The 14,283-nt window shown below is 44.1% G+C and overlaps 1 protein-coding gene across 2 annotated transcripts in view; it reads left to right on the forward strand.

Moving 5' to 3' along the window:
• The window catches only part of ZC3H8 (zinc finger CCCH-type containing 8), a 30,727-nt gene extending 28,290 nt beyond the window's left edge, over nucleotides 1-2,437 (forward strand). Inside the window, exon 9 of one of the 2 annotated variants that reach the window (XM_081796779.1) lies at nucleotides 1,299-2,437. The gene's annotated coding sequence lies outside the window, so the exon portion shown is untranslated. The remainder of the gene's footprint in view (nucleotides 1-1,298) is intronic. The other variant, XM_006737317.3, reaches the window with a different exon arrangement.
• The last annotated feature ends 11,846 nt before the right edge of the window (nucleotides 2,438-14,283 follow it).

Raw genomic sequence — 14,283 nt, forward strand, 5'->3', positions numbered from 1 at the left:
AGCACTGTGAATTGTGTGAGACTGTTGAATCACAGATCTGTACCTCTGAAACAAATAATGCAATATATGTTAAGAAAAAAAAAAGAAGAAGGTAGCAGGAGGGGAAGAATGAAGGGGGGGAAATCGGAGGGGTAGACGAACCCTGAGAGACGATGGACTCTGAAAAACAAACTGAGGGTTCTAGAGGGGAGGGAGGTGGGAGGATGGGTTAGCCTGGTGATGGGTATTGAGGAGGGCACATTCTGCATGGAGCACTGGGTGTTATGCACAAACAATGAATCATGGAATACTACATCTAAAACTAATGATGTAATGTATGGGGATTAACATAAGAATAAAAAAATTATTAATGTTGTTAAACCTTTATTCTTGATAGATGTCTTGTCAGTATTATGTATAGCAAAATGGGAAGGTGTATAAAGTATTTCTACGTACTCAATGGTATTCTCAAGGAAAAACATTTGTGTGCTTTTATCTTAATTGCAAGCTAAATCAGCTGTATTTTTTCATGAATACTCAAAAGAACAACTGAGGGGCAAACTTTTTTTCAGATGTGGATGTTTGGCAGGCACTTTTTCAAAAATGAATGAAATGACCCCATTACTTCAAGGAAAATAACTGAAAATATTTGTTACCAATGATAAAATTCTGGCTTTTGAGCAAAATTTATAATTTTGGAACATTTGATCTGTCTCTGTGAGCTTGAAAGTTTTCTTATACTTTTTGGTCAGATTGGTTGGTGATATTAAGGACTAGTGATATTTTAAATGTGGTGTTTTAAATAATGTATAATGAAACATTTGAAAGGTATGCATAAATTAGTAAGCTAATATTTCCAAATAAATAATGCATGGTGTTACAAAATTATGCATGGGTTAAACATCCATTCAACCTATAATATAGATTACTGGGTTTTAATATAACAGTACAAGAAGTTCCTTCTTGTTTCAGATTTTATATTGCAACTGGAAATTTGGTTGCATTTGTTTTAGTATTTATTTGCCCACCACTTTATTTTTTAGCTTTTTGAATAAGTTTTAGCCTTTCTTCTATGGAGTATATAGTTGGGTTTTGTTCTGTGAGCCAAACATAAAATCCTTTGCTTCTTTTGATAAGTGAATTAAGCCCATTCACATTTATTGAAATGACTGAACATTTGGGTTAGTTTCTTACATTTTGTATTATAGTTACTGTGTAAATTATGTTACATTTGTGTGTTTTCCCTCTATGATGCATTCTTTTTTGCTCTTTTATAAATTTTGCTTTCTTCATCTCATTTTTATTTTTATTTTTTAAAGATTTTATTTATTTGACAGAGACACAGCAAGAGAGGGAATACAAGCAGGGAGAGTGGGAGAGGGAGAAACAGGCTTCCCGCTGAGCAGGGAGCCCGATGCGGGGCTCAAACCCAGGACTCTGGCACCATGACCTGAGCCGAAGGCAGACGCTTAACGACTGAGCCACCAGGCTCCCCTCTTCATCTCATTTTGATTCTTTTTGTTCTTTTTCCACTTTTATCCAATAAACCTTATTAAGTTTCCATTAAAATCTGTCCTGCCTTGTAATATAGTCTACATTTTTGACATGATCCCCCTTTTTGTATCATTTCTGACTTCAGTCAGCTCTTGTTTCATTACTTGCATTTTTTTGTTCAGTTTTTGTCTTAGTTTTTGAATTTCAGTTGAGGTTGTTTTTTCATATTCCTAAACAGGGATATTTATTTCAGTTTGGATTTTTGTTTTACAGTTTTCTGCTGCTGCATGGTTTTCTTGGGGGGCGAAGGGAGTAGGGGTGGCTAAGTTGGTAATTTGTACTGGCTGATGTGTTTTTGTTGTTTTTTTCCTGTAGTTTTGTATAGATGAAGAATGCTTATGCCTACGCCTGTTCAAGACTGTTGATTTGGAGTGGTTTACAAGAGTCCTCATTTAAAGCGCCCTCTTGTGTCATTATGATGTTGTGCATCTTCTTTAATGGATGGTGCGGAGGGGACAGAATCTAGTGTACAAGTGAGGGAATTAGTCTGCACCAAGATGTTCCAGCCAGTGGAACAAGAGAGGAACATCTATGGCAGAGATGCTGGCTGGTAGGTCAGTGTTGTGTTAGTAAATTGCAGAAGTCTTTTCTGATTGAGTTTTGTCAATAAAATAGGAAGCAAGGTTAGGCTGAGTGAGAATGGATGAAGAGGTGTAGGAGATCGAAGAGAGAAAACTGTTAGGTTTCTCTAAGAAGACGTTGGGATAATAGGTAGATGATGACTATATGGTTAGATCTTTTCATATCATTAAATACATTTGCAACATTTTTAATGGTTGCTCACAATTTTGTTTTATGTCTTAAATTATGGTTTTGTGATTTTTTTTTTAAACCACTTCCCAGTTTTTTCCAATTTCTTACTATTGTAAATAAAATGGAACAGTCTCTTGCTATGCCATTCCTACACTTGGAGTTCTTAACTTTTTTGTTGTTAAGACATGAGAATGGTTATCTTTCTCATTGGTTCATAAACTGTAGTGAGATTGTACACTTGTGTAAAATGTAAATTTTAAAAGTGTGATGCTATCTTTAACACAATAGTCAAAGGCAAAATTCTCCAAGCACAAATCATGAGATTCTAAATACGCACTGTTACATAGTGGTACTGATTATTATTAGAACAATACTGTGAGACTGAAACTGCCATCATCATTTTATTGCCGAGAAGAGTAATAGTATCACTGACTTGCTGTATACAGAGTATACCAAAAGTAGCAAATTCTTAGCAAAGTTCTGTTTGAAACTATGAGTCAGTTACTTTGCTTGTAACCTAATCCTGCTAAAGCAAGAAAGGGAATTGTGTGTACTTCAAGCAAAGGTTTATCAGACAAGACAATAGTTCCTGGGCCCTTAGCATCAGGAGTCTATGAGCTAAGAGTAAGTCATCTCTTCATGCGCCACTGCTGTCTGCCAGGTTGATTGGCTCACTCCCTGGCAGTGGCTAGGGAGGAGGGCAAGACAATACACTAGAAGCTGCCAGAGTAAGTCACAGAGGAGAGAGGCTGAGTTGATACTTCAGAGAATCCATTACAAAAGTCTTCAATAATTTAATGAAATTGCGCAGTGCTTATATAACCTGTAGAATTTATACTTTGTATCTTTTAAACATCACATACAATTCAAAGGATTTCCAGATCCTGCCATAGCTCACAATTAGAGAAGGTCAGTTTTATGGCAGACCTGTGTGTAAGCTAACATTGGTCAGCAGTAAGCAAGCACTCGTGCACACTTACCATCCGTGGGCATTGTGCTATTTTATTTAATACTGTTTAACTTTCTTATTTAAGCCATATTCCTCTTTGAGATAGATAATGGGATCAATGGCCTAGAAAAGGGAATAAATAGGAACATTTACTTTCTATTTTTTTTATTTCCATGAACATTGAAAATACTTATATTTGATCTTCTATGACAGTTTAACAATTTGTTTCCTTATAATGTTACCTCACGTACCGTTCAATACTGATGAGGTCTAAATGTTTACCTGTAAAGTTCATGTATAAGAAAAAAACAATTTTATATTCCAAGGGGCACTACCCATCTCACTTTTAAACTTAGTGACCTAGCAGAGGGGCGCCTGGGAGGCTCATTCGTTAAGTGTCTGCCTTCGGCTCAGGTCATGATCCCAGGGTGCTGGGATCGAGCCCCGCATCTCGCTCTCTCTCTCTGTGTCAAATAAATAAAATCTTAAAAAAAAAAAAAAAAAAAAAGACCAAGCAGAGGTTTGAGGGACTGAGAAGTCAGAGAAGTTAAAAAAAACTCTTACTTTACAACTCTTATTTTGAAGAGGCAGACATATTTGTGTCAGTGAAATCTCGTCTATTAAATCAAGTTGAGAAGAGACCTGTTCTCCCCGAAGTGCCCTTCATACCTAAGGCAGCCATTAGGCTGTGGGTGTCTTATTATCTGGGTTATTATTGCACCCTCCAGCACACTCTCCTGCCTCTATTTTCCACTCTCTGCTCTCCAGTCCACTCTCTTTTCCTCAGTTAGAGCCCACTTCCCCATGTCCTGCTTCAGCCCTACCCCACCCCGCGTAGTACCCGAATCAAGATCCGTTTGTCCGGTGGGTCTTCGGTGCCCCGCAGTATGGCCACCTCAGCTGTACCATGTTTAGCCCCTGTTGCCTCGTGCTCCTCACTGCTTCTCTTGGTTTCCTCCTGTGAGGGAGATGTCACTGACCCCCTGACGCAGCTCCAGGCAGGTACATGAATACTAAAACCAGGATCAGTCAAAAAAAAATCTGGACCAGAAGAAATTTGAGACCATTGTGGTAGGAAAGTCTGTACATGGATTTCTGCATCATTTGGCCAGAATGGTTATCTTGACTATATTAAATTTATCTCTGATCTTTTTTAGAGCCGAAACAAAAATGATGAAGTGGTTATCTATTTAACCTCTCATTATCACAAAGGAGGTGGGATGTAAAACCTCACCTCTCCTAATAATTCATGTAAACAGTTCTTATGTGGGTCTACTTCATAAGTGGAATGAACACGGTTTTCATTTCTAAGATTCTATGTGACAGGTTTCATATAACTTTTTTTGTGGTCAGTTACTAAAAGCCACAAGACAGTGAAACTCAATTTTTTTCAGTTGGTAAGATAATAGAAGTCTTTTGGTGTTTCAACTTGATCTAGTTGTAGAACTTAAGGAATTCAGACCCAGAGATTTAAATGACTTGTCCCTTGTCTTAATAGGCTTCCTGACTTCCAGCACAAGTGTCTCAGTTCATTGACTGGTTTTGCTAAGCATAACCATTGGAGGGTTGCTTTCAAAGATTTCTTCTGAGCTGTTGTGTGTTGAGGTCAAAATACTATGATTTGGTGATCTGGCCTAAGGAATATGGGGCTCATATTGCCAATTAGAAGCACAAACGCCACATTTGGGGTTTAGGGAGATCAGAATATCTCAGGTTAAGCACCTGCTGAATGCTAGGCTCATACATATGAAATCCTCTTCAGTACCTGTTACAATCCTATAATAGGGATTATTAGAGCAAGAGTAGTTGTTACTATTTACAGACAGGGAAACCATGTTTATAAGAAGGCATTATCTGACTTGAGTCTCCACAGCTTATATGCTTAGTTGCATACCATCACATATGTTTTCTCCCTTTCCTAACAGAATTTCAGTTTTGCTTAGGTGTCATTTCCTCCTCCATTATATCATTGTACTTTGTAGATGGTGGGCTCTGGCTTCAATTGAACCCTTAGGGTTGTAACAACAAAGATCTAAAGTTCCCATTGGAGTCTTTTTATAGGGAAACTTAAAAACAAAACAAAACAGTGATGCCTGGGGCCTACTCAGAAATTCTGATTTTCTTTTGGCAGGGGTCAGGGTCCAGGGAGGCCTGGGGTGTGGACCTTAAATTTTTGGTAGCTCCCAGGTCATTCTAAAGCATAGCCGAGGTTGAAAACATCTGGTCTCAACAACTAATGGAAGTGCCATCGTTTGGCAGTAGCTGGTTTAGAACCAGCTCGAAATATGAATCCACGTCCTCGGTATACTTCTGGGAAAGTTAACATCTCTTGAGCCACACAAGGAGGTTAGACATTGCCATGTCTGAATATGACACCGGAACAGATACAGCTGTCTTACGACCTCAAGGGGAGCTAGCTAACCAGCCGCCGGTGACAGAGAAGGAAGCTGGGAAGAAGCTGGATTCTGGAGAACGACTGAGCCATGGAATCCCTCAGCCTTAGGAGATATTAACCTTCACATTTCCTGTTCTACCACATGAGTAATATATTTTCTTTACTCCTTAAGCCCTTTTGATTTGAGTTCCCTGTTACCTGCAGCCAAACGCAAGCTAATAAATGTGAGCCAAGAATCACACCGCCATTCATCTGTCCAAAGCTCATGTTTTTCCCCTGACCACCTTCTTCACTGAAGATAGTGTTCCCCCCAGCACGGAGCAGAGACTGGGAAGGAAGAGATATATTTAAAGGAGAGGAGAAAATTTATATGTTGGGTCTGGAGGGATAAGATGCCCAACTCGCCTCAAAGTGGTATTGATTCCTGTGAAGTTTGCAACACTCTTCACGTTATTTAAAAATAAAGAAAAAACGTATTTTTAGTTGCTATGTGTCATACTGGGATATGTGTTTATTTTCATAGTTAACATCTCTGCAATTGGAATGTATTTTACAGGTGATGGAATATCACATTTTACTCAGCAGGTTATTTTTTCTTATTGGTGCATAAAAAATGATGGATCTTGGGCGCCTGGGTGGCTCAGTTGGTTAAGCGACTGCCTTCAGCTCAGGTCATGATCCTGGAGTCCCGGGATCGAGACCCGCATCAGGCTCCCTGCTCGGCGGGGAGTCTGCTTCTCCCTCTGCCCCTCCCCCCTCTCATGTGCTCTCTCTCATTCTCTCTCTCTCAAATAAATAAATAAAATCTTTAAAAAAAAAAATGATGGATCTTACTGATAAGTTAGTGACATTTAGATTTGATTGAATGTAATTTTTAAATTGAACTTATGTATGTATATAGTCAAAAGTTTACTGTGAAATAAACTTATGAAATTTATTTTGGATTAATTATGAAAACATAAAAAGGTTTTTTTTTTTTAATATGAAAAAGAGTGGTTCCTTGTCTCCCATCTTCCCCTGCCCTCCTTGTGGTAGGCAGAATTCTAAGATGGCTCCCAAGATTCTTTGCTCCCGGTGTACACAACCTGTTTAACCACTTCCCTCTGTGGGCATTACTGTGTGATGCATTTCACTCCCATGATTATCTTACATTATGTGTCAGAGATGAAGTGGTTTTACTTCTGATATAATTAAGGTCTTAAATCAGTTGGTTTGGAGTTTAATCAAAAGGGAGATGTTCCCAGGTGGGCCTAAGCTATAATCAGATGAACCCTTAAAAGCAACTGGGTCCTTCCTAAAGCCAAAGATTAGAACGGAGTTTCTCCTACTGGCCTTGAAGAAATAGGCTGCCATGTTGTGAGAGGGCTATGTGTCTAGAGCCGAGAACCCTTGAATGATGCGGAAAAGTGAGAACTCAGTCTTAAAACCACAAGTTACTGAAATCTGCCAACCACGTGAATGAATTTGGAACAGGTGTTCGGGCTCATTTCGTATATTCCCACCCCAGCCCTCAAATCAGCCATTTCTCTAAGGAGCTCAGATTCCTTCTAATTGAGAATAGTATTTATAATTCAAGATGTAGGTGCTGGCTATGCCTACTGCTATTGAGTCTGGTTAGATGAAGACGGGCCCTGAGAACACAGATCAAAAAGTGAAAATCTGAGGGGAATGGGGCTTCTGAGGAGCTCCAAATCTGTCCTACCCACTCTGGGGACCACTAGGGTTAGGGTTCTGGTTTTCACAGTTACTGTAGTTGTGGGGCTGGGGAGAGCAGAATGAGATCAGGGCAAGTCATTGCCGCAAGGCATTTTACCAAGATTCAGCTGTTTTTCTTGAGTAAATTCTCTTGTAAGCCTTTAATTTCCAGAATTCTGAAAAAATTGGTTTTGACTGTTTTTGCCGTTTCTCGCATGCCTTTTATGGAGTGGTGGATTTTCAGAGATCCTTAGTCTGCCGTTCCGGAAGTAGAAACCCTGGTTCACTTTTGAGTATTGTTTGACATCATAATACCTTCTTTTCCCCCCTCCTATCTGCACTTTAGAGATACTTATTTGTGACTGGTATGAAGACTGAACGTGTGCCAGCTTCTAGTCCTTTTATTTCAGAATTCCTCCTTTCCTGCCTTGCCATCCAGGGACTCATCTTTCTGGCAGGATGCTCCTTGTTCCTGAGCATTTAGGACCTTCATTCCTGTTCCAAATTTTTAACTACCTTTTTTGGAGTTCCACAGAAGTGGTCTTATTTACCAATTCACATAAGTCTTAGATAAATACAAGTTTTATATCCCAGCTGTGTCCTATGCAAAAATACTTCAAATTTATTTGCCTGCATGTGTTGCTTGGCAGGTATATTTGTTACATAATAATATAAACTAGACTTTAATCTTGGACTTCCTGAACAAATTTGTGATTCAGCTCCATATCTGCTGACACACCAGCTCTTTTCAGCTTTCTGTATGCCCGCGGATTGCAAGCCAATTTAAACTTCCTTGCGTAGCTGAACTCTGTTAGGTGAACCCGGAATCAACAGAAATGCTCCTTATTTCAGCCAAATGCACATTAAACAGTCATTTCAGTCCATGAAGAGGGAAAACCTGGTCCCCGTGAATTCCTGTTTGTCTCAGAGGCTGAAAGACTGTCCTTGTGCAGCTGTGAAGGGTTCTATGTTCTCCCCAAGCTGGGGAGATGATGTGCGCGGCCCCTCAGGAAACAGAAACCTGCCCAGCCTCCCTTGGCCTCTGCCACTCAGCCTGCCAAGCTGCCGGGCTGTGTTCTTTGGGATGCGCCTCTAGCTAAATCAGTACTAGGGGGAAAAAGAGAGAGAAAAGGATCACCCTGACTTTTTAAATGGGATGAGCAGGGCCTCCCCACCCCTCTGGGGTCCACAAGGCAAGACAGAGAAGAGGGCGCCCTGGAACCAAAGGGGAGACGCTCCTGGTGCCCATGGCCTTTGTTTTGTTAAATCTCAGCGGGAATACCGTAGCTGTACCGCGCATGGTGTGGGAGCTGCATAAAGGATTGTAACACGGGCCTCCTGGGCCCACCTCCGAACAGCAGGCCTCCTTTTTCCGCCCCCAGGTCCAATCGCAGGACTGGAAAATAGGGGTTTAGGACCTCAGTCGTGCCTGCATGTGTCATTCTCCTCTTGGCCAGCTTTCCTCTGAGGCCTGGCCCACATCTCTGTCGTCAGGGGACAGCTTTAGTGAACGCCAGGCATGGCACCCTTCATCCCCGACCCTCTGCTGGGCTCAGCGGTCCATGCACTCCTTGTCTTAAATGGTCCTCCCTGATACTCCGGAAGCAACAGAAGGGCATTCAATGTCTCTGTCATGTTCAAGGCTGTATTCCCTGCAAGGATCAGGCACGTAGAAGACCCTCTCCTGGTCTTCATTAAATCATTACCAAAATTTCTTTTTCAGAGAGAGCATGCGAGCAGGGGCTGAACTGTCCTGGGTACGTATAAGGGAGGCTGGGCTAAGCTGTGAACGTTCTGTAGGTTAGGTGTATTAGGTGCATTTTCAACTCACGATATTTCCAACTTATAATGGGCTTTAGGGACATGACCCCATCATAATTCAAGGAAGATCTGTATGTGACATTCACGTGCACATGTGAGGGGCCTTCGAGGCTTTGCAGTTCCTCCTGAGCCACCCAGCCTGCCTTCTCATGTCCAGACTCAGGACTTGTCCCCAACCACCTAGTACACACTCAGAGTTGAGCTCCACATGCTGGTGGATCCAGAGACCATGGTAGAGACCACTGGTTGCTCGAGTTGGGAGTTGATGCCCATCAGTCAGAGACCCCCCCGGGACCCACTTAGAGTCAACAACGACAGGTTTATTATTTGCTGTAGCGAGGGAGAGGTTGCATTTCAGGGGCTGGGGGCCATCTCAACAGGAGGGAGTTCGGGAAAGGTAATGCGAGTTCTTGAGACTAGAGTGAGTCATGGGATGGTCTTGGCAGGGATGGGTCAGATTTTGTCAACTAGAGACCTGCTGGCAGAGTCGGCAGTCTCGTCTGTGAGTGAGCAAGAGTTAGGGGTTTACTCGGGGACGCTTTGCGACATGCAGGCCCTGCAGGGATGCAGTTTATGGGGTGTGTGAGGCCTAGAGCGCCGCATTTTGTCAAGTCGTGGTTTCTGTTTCGGTTGCCTGGTTCTGAAGCACAGCCTGGCTGCTAGCAGAGCACTCCTTCACTCTCTATCAAGGGGAGAGTGTGGCAAACGCTATGAAAGGGGAATGCTAGGCAGTGGCCTCCTGGCCACCGCGTCCCCTGCCAGCTGTGTGCAGTGGTGCTCGGGGACACTGCCCGGGAGATGGGTTCCGGGAGGGCCCAGCCTGGCCTCGGAGGAGTTTCTGTGGAATTCCCATCCGTGTGTGTTTTGCCTCACGTTTGATCTAGATTATAAATCGTATCTTCTGTTTGTATAAGAGGAAAAGGGGGGGCGCCTGGGTGGCTCAGTCGGTTAAGCAGCCAACTCTTGATTTCGGCTCAGGTCCTGATCTCAGGGTCCTGGGATTGAGCCCCGCATTGGGCTCCGCGCTCAGTGGGGAGTCTGCTTGAGATTCTCTCTCTCCCTCTTCCTGTGCTCTCTCTCTCTCTGAATAAATAAAATCTTTAAAAAAAAAAAAGAGGAAAAGGAAATGCAGGCTGTGCGTTCTGGGTCTCAGGGCACAAGTTGACTGTAATCAAGTCCTCCCCTTACTCTCTAATGTCACTTGAGGTTAATGAAAGCAGAGACTCTTGCAGGAGTGCTCGTTCATAGGCAAGCCACAGAGGGAGGGGGCTCCCACAGCTGTGCTGGTTGAGTAAGAGCCGCACCCCTTCTGCTGTGGGAATCCTGCTGGAGAGGGGGGAGGGGCAGACCCCGAGGGGAGAATGGCTTTGATTTGTTTCCAGTCCTCTAGGCTAATCCAGGGTTAGGATTAAGAGTCCAAATTCCTTCCTTATCCCTGGAGTCAATGACTGTCTTTATGAAATATGCTGATTGAGCCCTTTGTTTCGGCTGGTACTGCGGAAAGAAGTAGAATTATATCATTACTAGTTATAACAGGAGCCAATTTCTCTTTTAGAAAAAAAAGGACACAATGTTGGAAAATCAGCCTCCGGAATGTCCCCAATGTGACTTTGTACTTCTTGCAAATGGCCTTCTTCTGGGACTTCAGCAGCAGCTGCACTAATAAAGTGATCATCTTTGTCACTCTGCAGCGAGCCAAGATCACTGACAAAGACACGGAGGGCTGGGCCAGGATGTGGACGTCTTCTGAAGAGAAGTATGTGCTTGGCGGGTAGTGGCTGTCCACGTTGCCCGGGATTCCCCGGGTTGGGGATAACCCCTCCCCCAGCAGGTGAGATGGTTGACCCTCAGCAGCTGTTCTGGAAGGCAGACTGGGATCCAAGGTATATTTGTTCCCTAGGGATGCTGTAACAGAGCACCACAAACTGGGGGCCTTAAAACAACAGAAATGTATTCTTTCACAGTCCTGGAAGCTACAAGTCTGAAATCAAGGTGTGGGCAGGGCCACACTCCCTCTGAAGGCTCTAAGGCATGACCTTGCCTTGCCTCTTCCTAGCTTCTGGTGGTAACTGGCAATCCTTGGCATTTTATTTATTTTATTTGAGAGAGAGCGAGAGAGAGCATGAGTAGGGGGAGAGATAGAGGCAGATAGAGAGGGAGAGGCAGACTTCCCTGCCCAGCAGGGAGCCCGACTCCAGGACCCCAGGACCATGACCTGAGCCGAAGGCAGCCACTTAACTGACTAAGCCACCCAGGCGCCCCTCCTTGGTATTTCTTAGCTGTGACTGTGTAAATCGAACCTCTGCCTCTGTCTTCTCTCCCTGTATTTGTGTCTATGGCTCTGTTTTCTCTTCTTATAAGGATACTAATCATTGGCTTAAGGCCCACCATCATTTTCATTTAACTGCTTGCATCTGTGAAAACCCTGTTTACAAGCAAGGTCACATGCACAGGTACCAGGTGTTAGGATTGAACAGATCTTTTCAGGAGGACACAATTCAACCAACAACGCAAAGCCTGCTCTGCTCGAAGGCAAGAGGTTGGGGTAGAGCTGGGGTTTGGCTTTTCTGACCTCCTAATACTCTTCCATGGTGCTGGGAAGCCCACCTCAACCTTTGAGACCTACAATTCTAGCCCAGTTTTGCAATTTAAGGTATCAGTCATGTGCCCATCTATTTGTTTGTTGTAAAGCAGGTAGAAGGAGTTGAATTTATTCCTTTCCTCCGTCTAAAGCATAATCTCATCATCAGCGATGGCGGGATTCTTTCTCATTTATTTTTTTCCCCTTTCTGTGCTGAACCAGTCAGGCTAGTTATGCTGGGGTAACAAACAATCCTAAAATCTCCACGGCTTAAAACTACAAGGACAATATGATGCGCATGCTGTTCATGTTGGGGGTCAGCAGTTCACTGCATCACTCAAGCACCTGAGCTGAAAGGGCAGCCTCCACCTGAGTGGGGCCAGCCGCCATGCTGGAGGACTTGGGGGTTCCACTGCTACAGCCCAGTCCTTGGCCCTGAAGAGACGTGCACCACCTCTTAGCCAGGACTGGTCCCACCCCCAACCACGGGGGACAGAAGTGCAGGCCTACCGTGGCCCTAGAGGTGGGAGAATAGGAAAGATCTCACCAAATTCACAGTGTCTGCCAGGAACGCCATTTCTCTATTTTGTGGCTTGTCCATCACCTTGTTCACAGGTTTCCCATTAAGAATTTCCATCTATAGGAGGCCCTCACTCCTGTTTTTCTTCCTATTCCTCTAATATTCCCTTCCCAAGCTATTGTCTCACAGGGCCCTGCTCTTTACAAGCTGAATTAAAGCCAGGTTGTTTATGGCAGCGATGGGTGGTCCCTCTTACTATATTCACACAGGACCTCATGATTTCAGGTTCTTCGGTCGTCAGTTGATGGACAAGTATTGAGCATCTTCTGTGAGCAGGCAGATGCTGGGGCCACATCAGTGGGTGTGCAGACGAGATGCCTGCTCTCGAGCTGGGAGTCAGGCTGGTTAGATCCAGGCTGTATTGGGCTACAAACAACAAGGACTCCCATCTCCAGCCCACTGACACCACAACCACATTATCTCATATAACAGGAAGTCCAGAGGTGGGAAAGGTTCAGGTGTATTTAACCGGGACCCCAGCTCCATTTCCCTTGGCTCTGCTTTTAGCCAAGAAGCTTTTCCCTTCTACTCTCTTCTCTTGTTGTCAAAAAAAAAAAAAAAAAAAAAAGGCTTCCAGCAGCAACTGTGATGACATATTTCCTCCCATTCAGTGGAGAAGGGATCTTTCCAACCATATTGTAAGAAAGCCCTTCCCTTCTCTCTGCCTGGGACAATTCCTGGATATATAGCACTCACCTGGGCAATGCCCTGCAGGGCTGGCTCCAGTCTGGGTCTCCGACATTCATCAGCCAAGGATGACGCACTATGTTGCCTTGGGGCCTGGAAGGTGGGAGGTACAGTGGTCCCCTTCCCCTAAGACAGGCTGGAATAAGGAGTGTATTTGTTGGCCAGGGCTGCCATAACAGACTCCTGAAGACCGGGTGATGTAACAACAAAACGATTTCCTCACAATTCTGGGGACTAGAAGTCTGAGGTCAAGGTGTCAGCAAGGTTGATTTCTTTTGAGCCCTCGCTCCTTGACTTGCGGATGTCTGTCTTCTCCTCCCTCTGTCCTCATATGGTCTTCCCTCTGTGTGTAGCTCTTTCCTAATCTCTTTTTATTTTTTAAAAAAGATTTATTTATTTTTGTGAGAGAGCACACAAGCGTAGGAGTAGGGGTGGGGCAGAGGGAGAGGGAGAAGCAGGGAGCCTGATGTGGGATTTGATCCTAGGACCCTGGGATCATGACCTAAGCCGAAGGTGGACGTTTAACTAACTGAGCTAACCAGGCGCCCCTAATGACCTCATTTTAACTGAATTACCTCTTTAAAGACCCTGTCTCCAAATACAGTCACATTCTGAGGTACTAGGGATTAGGACTTCCTTTTGTTGTTAGGAATTTTGGAGGGGGGTGGGGACAGAGTTCAGCCCACAACAACGAGGGAAGGTGGTCTGAACAAACAGGCTTCTTTTCGGAAGGTGGAAAAGGAAAATGGATACTGGTTGGGCAGCCAACATTGTCTGTGCTATGGGGAGAGACAGAAAAAAAAAAAAAAAAAACAGGTAACAAATACAATGATTTCAGATAGTGGAAAATGCTTTGAAAGCAAATGCAGCAGAGTAAGGCAATCAAGGGGGACTGCAGAGGGTGAGCAGCGTTGGCAAGGGTGGCTGGGACGGCCTCTCTGAGGAGGGGAGGTTTGAGCTACACCAAGTGGAAGGCTGAGCCAGGAGCACGGCAGGGAGGAAGCAGCAAATCCAAAAGCCCCCAGGCAGGAATGAGCTTGGCAGAGTCAGGGGCAGAGAGGACGCCAGTGCGTTTAGGAGCATCATGAGCAGTGGTCCAGGAGGTCGGCAGGGGCCAGACCACTCAGGACTTTCGGGATTTGGGGTCACATTCTAAGATCCAGCTGCCTTTGGGGAGACATCGTGATTATGATTGAAATTGGAGTGTGTTGAATTTCCACATGGCCACATAACCACAGAGATGCATCTGTCCTGTGGGCAGACTCCAAACCACCTAAACCCAGCACTGG

Source organism: Leptonychotes weddellii, chromosome 10 (assembly GCF_054177405.1).
Source record: "Leptonychotes weddellii isolate Sample4059 chromosome 10, ASM5417740v2, whole genome shotgun sequence".
NCBI classification, from domain to species: Eukaryota; Metazoa; Chordata; class Mammalia; order Carnivora; family Phocidae; genus Leptonychotes; species Leptonychotes weddellii.